Source organism: Somniosus microcephalus, chromosome 33 (assembly GCF_052327205.1).
Source record: "Somniosus microcephalus isolate GS21.2 chromosome 33, FLI_Smic_1.0, whole genome shotgun sequence".
Classification (NCBI taxonomy): domain Eukaryota; kingdom Metazoa; phylum Chordata; class Chondrichthyes; order Squaliformes; family Somniosidae; genus Somniosus; species Somniosus microcephalus.
Genome location: NC_141019.1, coordinates 8,545,130 through 8,558,077, shown reverse-complemented (window position 1 = coordinate 8,558,077; position 12,948 = coordinate 8,545,130).

Below are 12,948 nucleotides of genomic sequence, written 5' to 3'. Positions count from 1 at the left end.
CTCAGTATATATCCAGGTGTGGGATATCTCTCACTGTGCTGAGTATATATCTGGGTGTGGGATATCCCTCACTGTACTCAGCATATATCCGGGTGCGTGATATCTCTCACTGTGCTCAGTATATATCCGGGTGTGAGATATCCCTCACTGTGCTCAGTATATATCCGGGTGTGGGATATCCCTCACACTGCTCAGTATATATCCGGGTGTGAGATATCCCTCACTGTGCTCAGTATATATCCGGTTGAGGGATATCCCTCAATGTGCCCAGTCTATCGCCGGGTGTGGGATATTCCTCACTGAGCCCAGTATATATCCGGGTGTGGGATATCCCTCACTGTGCTCAGTACATACCCCGATGTGGGATCTCCTTCACTGTGCCCAGTCTATATCTGGGTGTGGGATATCCCTCACTCTGCTCAGTAGATATCCGGGTGTGGAACATCTCTCACTATGCTCAGTATGTATCCAGGTGTGGGATATTCCTCAATGTTTTCAGTATATATCCGGGTGCGGGATATCCGTCACTGTGCTCAGTATATATCAGGCTGTGGGATATCCCTCACTGTGCTCAGTATATATCCGGTTGTGTGATATCCCTTACTCTGCTCAGTATGTATCCACATGTGGGATATCCCTCACTGTGCTCAGTATATATCCAGGTGTGAGATATCCCTGACTGTGTCACTGTGCTCAGTATATATCTGGGTGTGAGATATCCCTCACTGTGCTCAGTATATATCTACATGTGGGATATCCCTCACTGTGCTCAGTATATATCCGGGTGTGCGATATCTCTCACTGTGCTCAGTATATATCCGGGTGTGAGATATCCCTCACTGTGCTCAGTATATATCCACATGTGGGATATCCCTCACTGTGCTCAGTATATATCCGGGTGTGAGATATCTCTCACTGTGCTCAGTATATATCCGGGTTTGGTATCTCCCTCACTGTGCTCAGTATATATCAGCATGTGGGATATCGCTCACTGTGCTCAGTTTATATCCAGGTGTGGGATATCTCTCACTGTGCTGAGTATATATCTGGGTGTGGGATATCCCTCACTGCACTCAGTATATATCTGGGTGCGTGATATCTCTCACTGTGCTCAGTATATATCCGGATGTGAGATATCCCTCACTGTGCTCAGTATATATCCGGGTGTGAGATATCCCTCACTGTGCTCAGTTTCTATCCGGATCTGAGATATCCCTCACTGTACCCGCTATATATACGTGTGTGGGATATCCCTCACTGTGCTCGGTATATATCCGAGTGTGGGATATCCCTCACTGAGCTCAGTATATATCTGGGTGTGGTATATCCCTCACTGTGCTCAGTATATATCCGGATGTGGGATCTTCCTCACTGTGCCCAGTCTATAGCCGGATGTGGGATATCCGTCACTGTGCACAGTATATATCCGGGTGTGAGATATCCCTCACTCTGCTCTGTATATATCCGGGGGTGGGATATCTTTCACTATGTTCAGCATTTTTCCGGTTGTGAGATATATCTCACTGTGTCCAGTATATATCCATGTGTGGGATATCCCTCACTGTGCTCTGAATATTTCTGTTTGTGGGATATCCCTCAGTGTGCCCAGTCTATATCCGGGTGTGGGATATCCCTCACTGTGCTCAGTATATATCCAGGTGTGGGATATCCCTCATGGTGCCCAGTCTATATCCGGGTGTGGGATATCTCTCACTGTGCCCAGTATATATCCGGATGTGAGAAATCCCTCACTCTGCTCAGTATATATCCACATGTGTGATATCCCTCACTGTGCTCAGTATATATCCGGGTGTGAGATATCACCCACTTGTGCTCAGTATATATCCTGGTGTGAGATAAACCTCACTGCGCTCAGTATATATCCACATGTGGGTTATCCCTCACTGTGCTCAGTATATATCCGGGTGAGAGACATCCCTCACTGTGCTCAGTATATATCCACCTGTGGGATATCTCTCACTGTGCTCAGTATATAGCCACATGTGGGATATCCTTCACTGTGCTCAGTAAATATACGGGTGTGGGATATCCCTCACTGAGCTCAGTATATATCCGGGTGTGGGATTGCCCTCACTGTGCTCAGTATATATCAGCTCGTGGGATATCCCTCACTGTGCTCAGTATATATCCGGGTGTGGGATATCTCTCACTGTGCTCAGTATATATCTGGGTGTGGGATATCCCTCACTGTACTCAGTATATATCCGGGTGCGTGATATTACTCACTGTGCTCAGTATATATCCGGGTGTGGGATATCCCTCACTGTGCTCAGTATATATCCGGGTGAGGTATATCCCTCACTGTGCTCAGTATATATCCGGATGTGGGATCTTCCTCACTGTGCCCAGTCTATATCCGGGTGTGGGATATCCGTTACTGTGTTCAGTATATATCCGGGTCTGGGATATCCCTCACTGTGCTCAGTATATATCCGGGTGTGGGATATCCCTCATTGTGCCCATTTTATATCCGGATGTGAGATTTCCCTCACTGTGCTCAGTATATATCTGGGTGTGGGATATTCCTCATTGGGCCCAGTATATATCCGGATCTGAGATAACCTTCACTGTACCCGGTATATATCCGGGTGTGGGATATCCCTCACTGTGCTCAGGATATATCCGGGTGTGGGATATCCCTCACTGTGCTCAGTATATATCCGGTTGAGGGATATCCCTCAATGTGCCCAGTCTATCGCCGGGTGTGGGATATCCGTCACTGTGCTCAGTATATATCCGGGTGTGAGATATCCCTCACTGTGCTCTGTATATATCCGGGGGTGGGATATCTCTCACTATGTTCAGTATTTATCCGGTTGTGGGATATACCTCACTGTGTCCAGTATATATCCGGGTGTGGGATATCCCTCACTGTGCTCAGTATATATCCGGGTGTGGGATATCCCTCACTGTACTCAGTATATATCCGGGTGCGTGATATTACTCACTGTGCTCAGTATATATCCGGGTGTGAGATATCTCTCACTGTGCTCAGTATATATCCGGGTTTGGTATCTCCCTCACTGTGCTCAGTATATATCAACATGTGGGATATCGCTCACTGTGCTCAGTATATATCCAGGTGTGGGATATCTCTCACTGTGCTGAGTATATATCTGGGTGTGGGATATCCCTCACTGTACTCAGCATATATCCGGGTGCGTGATATCTCTCACTGTGCTCAGTATATATCCGGGTGTGAGATATCCCTCACTGTGCTCAGTATATATCCGGGTGTGGGATATCCCTCACACTGCTCAGTATATATCCGGGTGTGAGATATCCCTCACTGTGCTCAGTATATATCCGGTTGAGGGATATCCCTCAATGTGCCCAGTCTATCGCCGGGTGTGGGATATTCCTCACTGAGCCCAGTATATATCCGGGTGTGGGATATCCCTCACTGTGCTCAGTACATACCCCGATGTGGGATCTCCTTCACTGTGCCCAGTCTATATCTGGGTGTGGGATATCCCTCACTCTGCTCAGTAGATATCCGGGTGTGGAACATCTCTCACTATGCTCAGTATGTATCCAGGTGTGGGATATTCCTCAATGTTTTCAGTATATATCCGGGTGCGGGATATCCGTCACTGTGCTCAGTATATATCAGGCTGTGGGATATCCCTCACTGTGCTCAGTATATATCCGGTTGTGTGATATCCCTTACTCTGCTCAGTATGTATCCACATGTGGGATATCCCTCACTGTGCTCAGTATATATCCAGGTGTGAGATATCCCTGACTGTGTCACTGTGCTCAGTATATATCTGGGTGTGAGATATCCCTCACTGTGCTCAGTATATATCTACATGTGGGATATCCCTCACTGTGCTCAGTATATATCCGGGTGTGCGATATCTCTCACTGTGCTCAGTATATATCCGGGTGTGAGATATCCCTCACTGTGCTCAGTATATATCCACATGTGGGATATCCCTCACTGTGCTCAGTATATATCCGGGTGTGAGATATCTCTCACTGTGCTCAGTATATATCCGGGTTTGGTATCTCCCTCACTGTGCTCAGTATATATCAGCATGTGGGATATCGCTCACTGTGCTCAGTTTATATCCAGGTGTGGGATATCTCTCACTGTGCTGAGTATATATCTGGGTGTGGGATATCCCTCACTGCACTCAGTATATATCTGGGTGCGTGATATCTCTCACTGTGCTCAGTATATATCCGGATGTGAGATATCCCTCACTGTGCTCAGTATATATCCGGGTGTGAGATATCCCTCACTGTGCTCAGTTTCTATCCGGATCTGAGATATCCCTCACTGTACCCGCTATATATACGTGTGTGGGATATCCCTCACTGTGCTCGGTATATATCCGAGTGTGGGATATCCCTCACTGAGCTCAGTATATATCTGGGTGTGGTATATCCCTCACTGTGCTCAGTATATATCCGGATGTGGGATCTTCCTCACTGTGCCCAGTCTATAGCCGGATGTGGGATATCCGTCACTGTGCACAGTATATATCCGGGTGTGAGATATCCCTCACTCTGCTCTGTATATATCCGGGGGTGGGATATCTTTCACTATGTTCAGCATTTTTCCGGTTGTGAGATATATCTCACTGTGTCCAGTATATATCCATGTGTGGGATATCCCTCACTGTGCTCTGAATATTTCTGTTTGTGGGATATCCCTCAGTGTGCCCAGTCTATATCCGGGTGTGGGATATCCCTCACTGTGCTCAGTATATATCCAGGTGTGGGATATCCCTCATGGTGCCCAGTCTATATCCGGGTGTGGGATATCTCTCACTGTGCCCAGTATATATCCGGATGTGAGAAATCCCTCACTCTGCTCAGTATATATCCACATGTGTGATATCCCTCACTGTGCTCAGTATATATCCGGGTGTGAGATATCACCCACTTGTGCTCAGTATATATCCTGGTGTGAGATAAACCTCACTGCGCTCAGTATATATCCACATGTGGGTTATCCCTCACTGTGCTCAGTATATATCCGGGTGAGAGACATCCCTCACTGTGCTCAGTATATATCCACCTGTGGGATATCTCTCACTGTGCTCAGTATATAGCCACATGTGGGATATCCTTCACTGTGCTCAGTAAATATACGGGTGTGGGATATCCCTCACTGAGCTCAGTATATATCCGGGTGTGGGATTGCCCTCACTGTGCTCAGTATATATCAGCTCGTGGGATATCCCTCACTGTGCTCAGTATATATCCGGGTGTGGGATATCTCTCACTGTGCTCAGTATATATCTGGGTGTGGGATATCCCTCACTGTACTCAGTATATATCCGGGTGCGTGATATTACTCACTGTGCTCAGTATATATCCGGGTGTGGGATATCCCTCACTGTGCTCAGTATATATCCGGGTGAGGTATATCCCTCACTGTGCTCAGTATATATCCGGATGTGGGATCTTCCTCACTGTGCCCAGTCTATATCCGGGTGTGGGATATCCGTTACTGTGTTCAGTATATATCCGGGTCTGGGATATCCCTCACTGTGCTCAGTATATATCCGGGTGTGGGATATCCCTCATTGTGCCCATTTTATATCCGGATGTGAGATTTCCCTCACTGTGCTCAGTATATATCTGGGTGTGGGATATTCCTCATTGGGCCCAGTATATATCCGGATCTGAGATAACCTTCACTGTACCCGGTATATATCCGGGTGTGGGATATCCCTCACTGTGCTCAGGATATATCCGGGTGTGGGATATCCCTCACTGTGCTCAGTATATATCCGGTTGAGGGATATCCCTCAATGTGCCCAGTCTATCGCCGGGTGTGGGATATCCGTCACTGTGCTCAGTATATATCCGGGTGTGAGATATCCCTCACTGTGCTCTGTATATATCCGGGGGTGGGATATCTCTCACTATGTTCAGTATTTATCCGGTTGTGGGATATACCTCACTGTGTCCAGTATATATCCGGGTGTGGGATATCCCTCACTGTGCTCAGTATATATCCGGGTGTGGGATATCCCTCACTGTACTCAGTATATATCCGGGTGCGTGATATTACTCACTGTGCTCAGTATATATCCGGGTGTGAGATATCTCTCACTGTGCTCAGTATATATCCGGGTTTGGTATCTCCCTCACTGTGCTCAGTATATATCAACATGTGGGATATCGCTCACTGTGCTCAGTATATATCCAGGTGTGGGATATCTCTCACTGTGCTGAGTATATATCTGGGTGTGGGATATCCCTCACTGTACTCAGCATATATCCGGGTGCGTGATATCTCTCACTGTGCTCAGTATATATCCGGGTGTGAGATATCCCTCACTGTGCTCAGTATATATCCGGGTGTGGGATATCCCTCACACTGCTCAGTATATATCCGGGTGTGAGATATCCCTCACTGTGCTCAGTATATATCCGGTTGAGGGATATCCCTCAATGTGCCCAGTCTATCGCCGGGTGTGGGATATCCGTCACTGTGCTCAGTATATATCCGGGTGTGAGATATCCCTCACTGTGCTCTGTATATATCCGGGGGTGGGATATCTCTCACTATGTTCAGTATTTATCCGGTTGTGGGATATATCTCACTGTGTCCAGTATATATCCGGGTGTGGGATATCCCTCACTGTGCTCAGTATATATCCATGTGTGGGATATCCCTCACTGTGCTCTGAATATTTCCATTTGTGGGATATCCCACAGTGTGCCCAGTCTATATCCAGGTGTGGGATATCCCTCACTGTGCTCAGTATATATCCAGGTGTGGGATATCCCTCACGGTGCCCAGTCTATATCCGGGTGTGGGATATCTCTCACTGTGCCCAGTACATATCCGGATGTGAGATATCCCTCACTCTGCTCAGTATATATCCACATGTGTGATATCCCTCACTGTGCTCAGTATATATCCGGGTGTGAGATATCACTCACTTGTACTCAGTATATATCCTGGTGTGAGATATCCCTCACTGCGCTCAGTATATATCCACATGTGGGTTATCCCTCACTGTGCTCAGTATATATCCGGGTGTGAGACATCCCTCACTGTGCTCAGTATATATCCACCTGTGGGATATCTCTCACTGTGCTCAGTATATAGCCACATGTGGGATATCCTTCACTGTGCTCAGTAAATATACGGGTGTGGGACATCGCTCACTGAGCTCAGTATATATCCGGGTGTGGGATCGCACTCACTGTGCTCAGTATATATCAGCTTGTGGGATATCCCTCACTGTGCTCAGTATATATCCGGGTGTGGGATATCTCTCACTGTGCTCAGTATATATCCGGGTGTGGGATATCCCTCACTGTACTCAGTATATATCCGGGTGCGTGATATTACTCACTGTGCTCAGTATATATCCGGGTGTGGGATATCCCTCACTGTGCTCAGTATATATCCGGGTGTGGTATATCCCTCACTGTGCTCAGTATATATCCGGATGTGGGATCTTCCTCACTGTGCTCAGTATATATCCGGGTGTGGGATATCCCTCATTGTGCCCATTTTATATCCGGATGTGAGATATCCCTCACTGTTCTCAGTATATATCTGGGTGTGGGATATTCCTCATTGTGCCCAGTATATATCCGGATCTGAGATAACCCTCACTGTACCCGGTATATATCCGGGTGTGGGATATCCCTCACTGTGCTTAGGATATATCCGGGTGTGGGATATCCCTCACTGTGCTCAGTATATATCCGGGTGTGGGATGTCCCTCACTGTGCTCAGTACATACCCGGATGTGGTATCTCCTTCACTGTGCCCAGTCTATATCCGGGTGTGGGATATCCCTCACTCTGCTCAGTAGATATCCGGGTGTGGAATATCTCTCACTATGCTCAGTATGTATCCAGGTTTGGGATATTCCTCAAAGTTTTCAGTATATATTCGGGTGCGGGATATCCCTCACTGTGCTCAGTATATATCAGGCTGTGGGATATCCCTCACTGTGCTCAGTATATATCCGGGTGTGAGATATCCCTTACTGTGCTCAGTATGTATCCACATATGGGATATCCCTCACTGTGCTCAGTCGATATCCAGTAGTGAGATATCCCTCACTGTGCTCAGTATATATCCACATGTGCGATATCCCTCACTGTGCTCAGTCTATCTCCGGGTGTGAGTTATCCCTCACTGTGCTCAGTCTATATCTGGGTGTGAGATATACCTTACTGTGCTCAGTATATATCCACATGTGGGATATCCCTCACTGTACTCAGTCTATCTCCGGGTGTGAAATATCCCTCACTGTGCTCAGTGTATATCCGGGTGTGAGATATCCCTCACTGTGCTCAGTATATATCCACATGTGGGATATCCCTCACTGTGCTCAGTATATATCCGGGTGTGAGATATCCCTCACTGTGCTCAGTATATATCCACATGTGGGATAGCCCTCGCTGTGCTCAGTATCTATCCACATGTGGGATATCCCTCACTGTGCTTAGTATATATCCGATTGTGGGACATCTCTCAATATATATCTGGGTGTGGGATATCCCTCATTTTGCCCAGTATACATCCGGATCTGAGATAACCCTCACTGTACCCAGTATATATCCAGATGTGGGATATCCCTCACTGTGCTCAGTATATATCCGGGTGTGGGGTATCCCTCACTGTGCTCAGTATATATTCGGGTGTGGTATATCCCTCACTGTGCTCAGTATATATCCGGGTGTGGGATATCTCTCACTGTGCTCAGTATATATCCGGGTGTGGGATATCCCTCACTGTACTCAGTATATATCCGGGTGCGTGATATTACTCACTGTGCTCAGTATATATCCGGGTGTGGGATATCCCTCACTGTGCTCAGTATATATCCGGGTGTGGTATATCCCTCACTGTGCTCAGTATATATCCGGATGTGGGATCTTCCTCACTGTGCTCAGTATATATCTGGGTGTGGGATATCCCTCATTGTGCCCATTTTATATCCGGATGTGAGATATCCCTCACTGTTCTCAGTATATATCTGGGTGTGGGATATTCCTCATTGTGCCCAGTATATATCCGGATCTGAGGTAACCCTCACTGTACCCGGTATATATCCGGGTGTGGGATATCCCTCACTGTGCTCAGTATATATCCGGGTGTGGGATGTCCCTCACTGTGCTCAGTACATACCCGGATGTGGTATCTCCTTCACTGTGCCCAGTCTATATCCGGGTGTGGGATATCCCTCACTCTGCTCAGTAGATATCCGGGTGTGGAATATCTCTCACGATGCTCAGTATGTATCCAGGTTTGGGATATTCCTCAAAGTTTTCAGTATATATTCGGGTGCGGGATATCCCTCACTGTGCTCAGTATATATCAGGCTGTGGGATATCCCTCACTGTGCTCAGTCTATATCCGGGTGTGAGATATCCCTTACTGTGCTCAGTATGTATCCACATATGGGATATCCCTCACTGTGCTCAGTCTATATCCGGTAGTGAGATATCCCTCACTGTGCTCAGTATATATCCACATGTGCGATATCCCTCACTGTGCTCAGTCTATCTCCGGGTGTGAGTTATCCCTCACTGTGCTCAGTCTATATCTGGGTGTGAGATATCCCTCACTGTGCTCAGTATATATCCACATGTGGGATATCCCTCACTGTACTCAGTCTATCTCCGGGTGTGAAATATCCCTCACTGTGCTCAGTGTATATCCGGGTGTGAGATATCCCTCACTGTGCTCAGTATATATCCACATGTGGGATATCCCTCACTGTGCTCAGTGTATATCCGGGTGTGAGATATCCCTCACTGTGCTCAGTATATATCCACATGTGGGATAGCCCTCGCTGTGCTCAGTATCTATCCACATGTGGGATATCCCTCACTGTGCTTAGTATATATCCGATTGTGGGACATGTCTCAATATATATCTGGGTGTGGGATATCCCTCATTTTGCCCAGTATACATCCGGATCTGAGATAACCCTCACTGTACCCAGTATATATCCAGATGTGGGATATCCCTCACTGTGCTCAGTATATATCCGGGTGTGGGGTATCCCTCACTGTGCTCAGTATATATTCGGGTGTGGGATATCCCTCACTGTGCTCAGGATATAACTGGATGTGGGATCTCCCTCACTGTGCCCAGTCTATATCCGGGTGTGGGATATCCCTCACTGTGCAGAGTATATATCCGGGTGTGGAATATTTCTCAATATGCTCAGTATATATCCGGGTAATGGATATCTTAGTCTATGCTCAGTATATGTCCGGGTGTGGGATATCCCTCACTGTGCTCAGTATATATCCGGGTGTGGGATATCCCTCATTGTGCCAAGTTTATATCCGGGTGTGGAATATCTCTCACTATGCTCAGTATATATCCGGGTGTGGGATATCTCACAAAATGCACAGTATATCTCCGGGTGTGGGATATCCCTCACATTGCTCAGTATATATCCAGTTGTGGGATATCCGTCCCTTTGCCCAGTCTATATCCGGGTGTGGGATATCCGTCACTGTGCTCAGTATATAACTGGGTGTGAGATATCCCTCACTGTGCTCTGTATATATCCGGGTGTGGGATATCTCTCACTCTGCCCAGAATATATCCGGGTGTGGGGTATCCCTCACTGTGCTCAGTATATATCCGGGTGTGGGATATCTCTCTCTATGCTCAGTATTTATCTGGTTGTGGGATATCTCTCACTGTGCTCAGTATATATCCGGGTGTTGGATATCCCTCACTGTGCTCAGTATATATCCGGGTGTGGGATATCCCTCACTGTGCTCAGTAAATATCAGCATGTGAGATATCCCTCACTGTGCTCAGTATGTATCCAGGTGTGATATATTCCTCAATGTTTTCAGAATATATCCGGGTGCGGGATATCCCTCACTGTGCTCAGTATATATCCGGGTGTGGGATATCCCTCAACGTGCTCAGTATATATCAGGCTGTGGGATATCCCGCACTGTGCTCAGCATATATCCGGTTGTGAGATATCCCTCACTGTGCTCAGTATATATCCGGGTGTGAGATATCCCTCACTGTGCTCAGTATATATCCACATGGGGGATATCCCTCACTGTGCTCAGTATATATCCGGGTGTGAGATATCCCTCACAGTGCTCAGTATATATCCGGGTGTGAGATATCCCTCACTGTGCTCAGTACATGTCCACATGTGGGATATCCCTCACTGTGCTCAGAATATATCCACATGTGGGATATCCTTCACTGTGCTCAGAAGATATCCGGGTGTGGGATATCTCTCACTGTGCTCAATATATATCTGGGTGTGGGGTATCTCTCACTGTATTCAGTATATATCCGGGTGTGGGATCTCCCTCACTGTGCTCAGTATATATCAGCATGTGGGATATCCCTCATTGTGTTCAGTATATATCCGGGTGTGGGATCTCCCTCACTGTGCTCAGTATATATCTGGTTGTGGGATATCTCTCACTATGCTCACTAGATATCCGGGTGAGGGATATCCTTCACTGTGCTCAGTATATATCCAGGTGTGGGATATCCCTCACTGTGCTCAGTATATATCCGGGTGTGGGATATCCCTCATTGTGCCAAGTTTATATCCGGAGGTGAGATATCCCTCACTTTGCTCAGTATATATCCGGGTGTGGGATATCCCTCACTGTGCTCAGTATATATCCGGGTGTGGGATATCCCACAATGTGCAGAGTATATATCCAGGTGTGGAATATCTCTCACTATGCTCAGCATATATCCGGGTAATGGATATCTCTCTCTATGCTCAGTATATGTCCGTGTGTGTGATATCCCTCACTGTGCTCAGTATATATCCAGTTGAGGGATATCCCTCACTGTGCCCAGTCTATATCCGGGTGTGGGATCTCCCTCACTGTGCTCAGTATATATCCACATGTGGGATATTCCTCACTGTGCTCAGCATATATCCGGGTGTGGGATATCTCTCACTGTGCTCAGCATATATCTGTGTGGGGGGTATCTCTTACTGTGTTCAGTATATATCCGGGTGTGGGATATCTCTCACTGTGCTCACTATATAGCCGGGTGAGTGATATCCCTCACTGTGCTCAGTATATTTCCGGGTGTGGGAGATCTCTCACTGTGCTCAGCATATATCCGTGTGTGAGATATCCCTCACTGTGCTCAGTATATATCCGGGTCTGGGATATCCCTCTCTGTGCTCAGTATATATCCGGGTGTGGGATATCCCTCACTGTGCTCAGTATATATCCGGGTGTGGGATATCCCTCACTGTGCTCAGTATATATCCGGATGTGGGATCTCCCTCACGGTGCCCAGTCTATATCCGGGTGTGGGATATCCCTCACTGTGCTCAGTATGTATCCGGGTGTGGAATATCTCTCGCTATGCTCAGTATATATCCGGGTAATGGATATCTCACTCTATGCTCAGGATATGTCCGGTTGTGGGATATCCCTCACTGTGCTCAGTATATATCCGGTTGAGGGATATGCCTCACTGTGCCCAGTCTATATCCGGGTGTGGGATAGCCATCACTGCGATCTGTATATATCCGAGTGTGAGATATCCCTCACTGTGCACTGTATATATTCGGGGGTGGGATATCTCTCACTATGCTGAGTATTTATCCGTTGTTGGATATCTCTCACTGTGCCCAGGATATATCCGGGTGTGGGATATCCCTCACTGTGCTCAATATATATCCATGTGTGGGATATCCCTCACTGTGCTCTGAATATTTCCGTTTGTGGGATATCGCTCAGTGTGCCCAGTCTATATCCGGGTGTGGGACATCCCTCACTGTGCTCAGTATATATCCAGGTGTGGGATATCCCTCACGGTGCCCAGTCAAAATCCGGTTGTGGGATATCTCTCACTGTGCCCAGTCCATATCCGGGTGTGAGATATCCCTCACTCTGCTCACTATATATCCACATGTGGGATATCCCTCACTGTGCTCAGTATATAGCCACATGTGGGATATT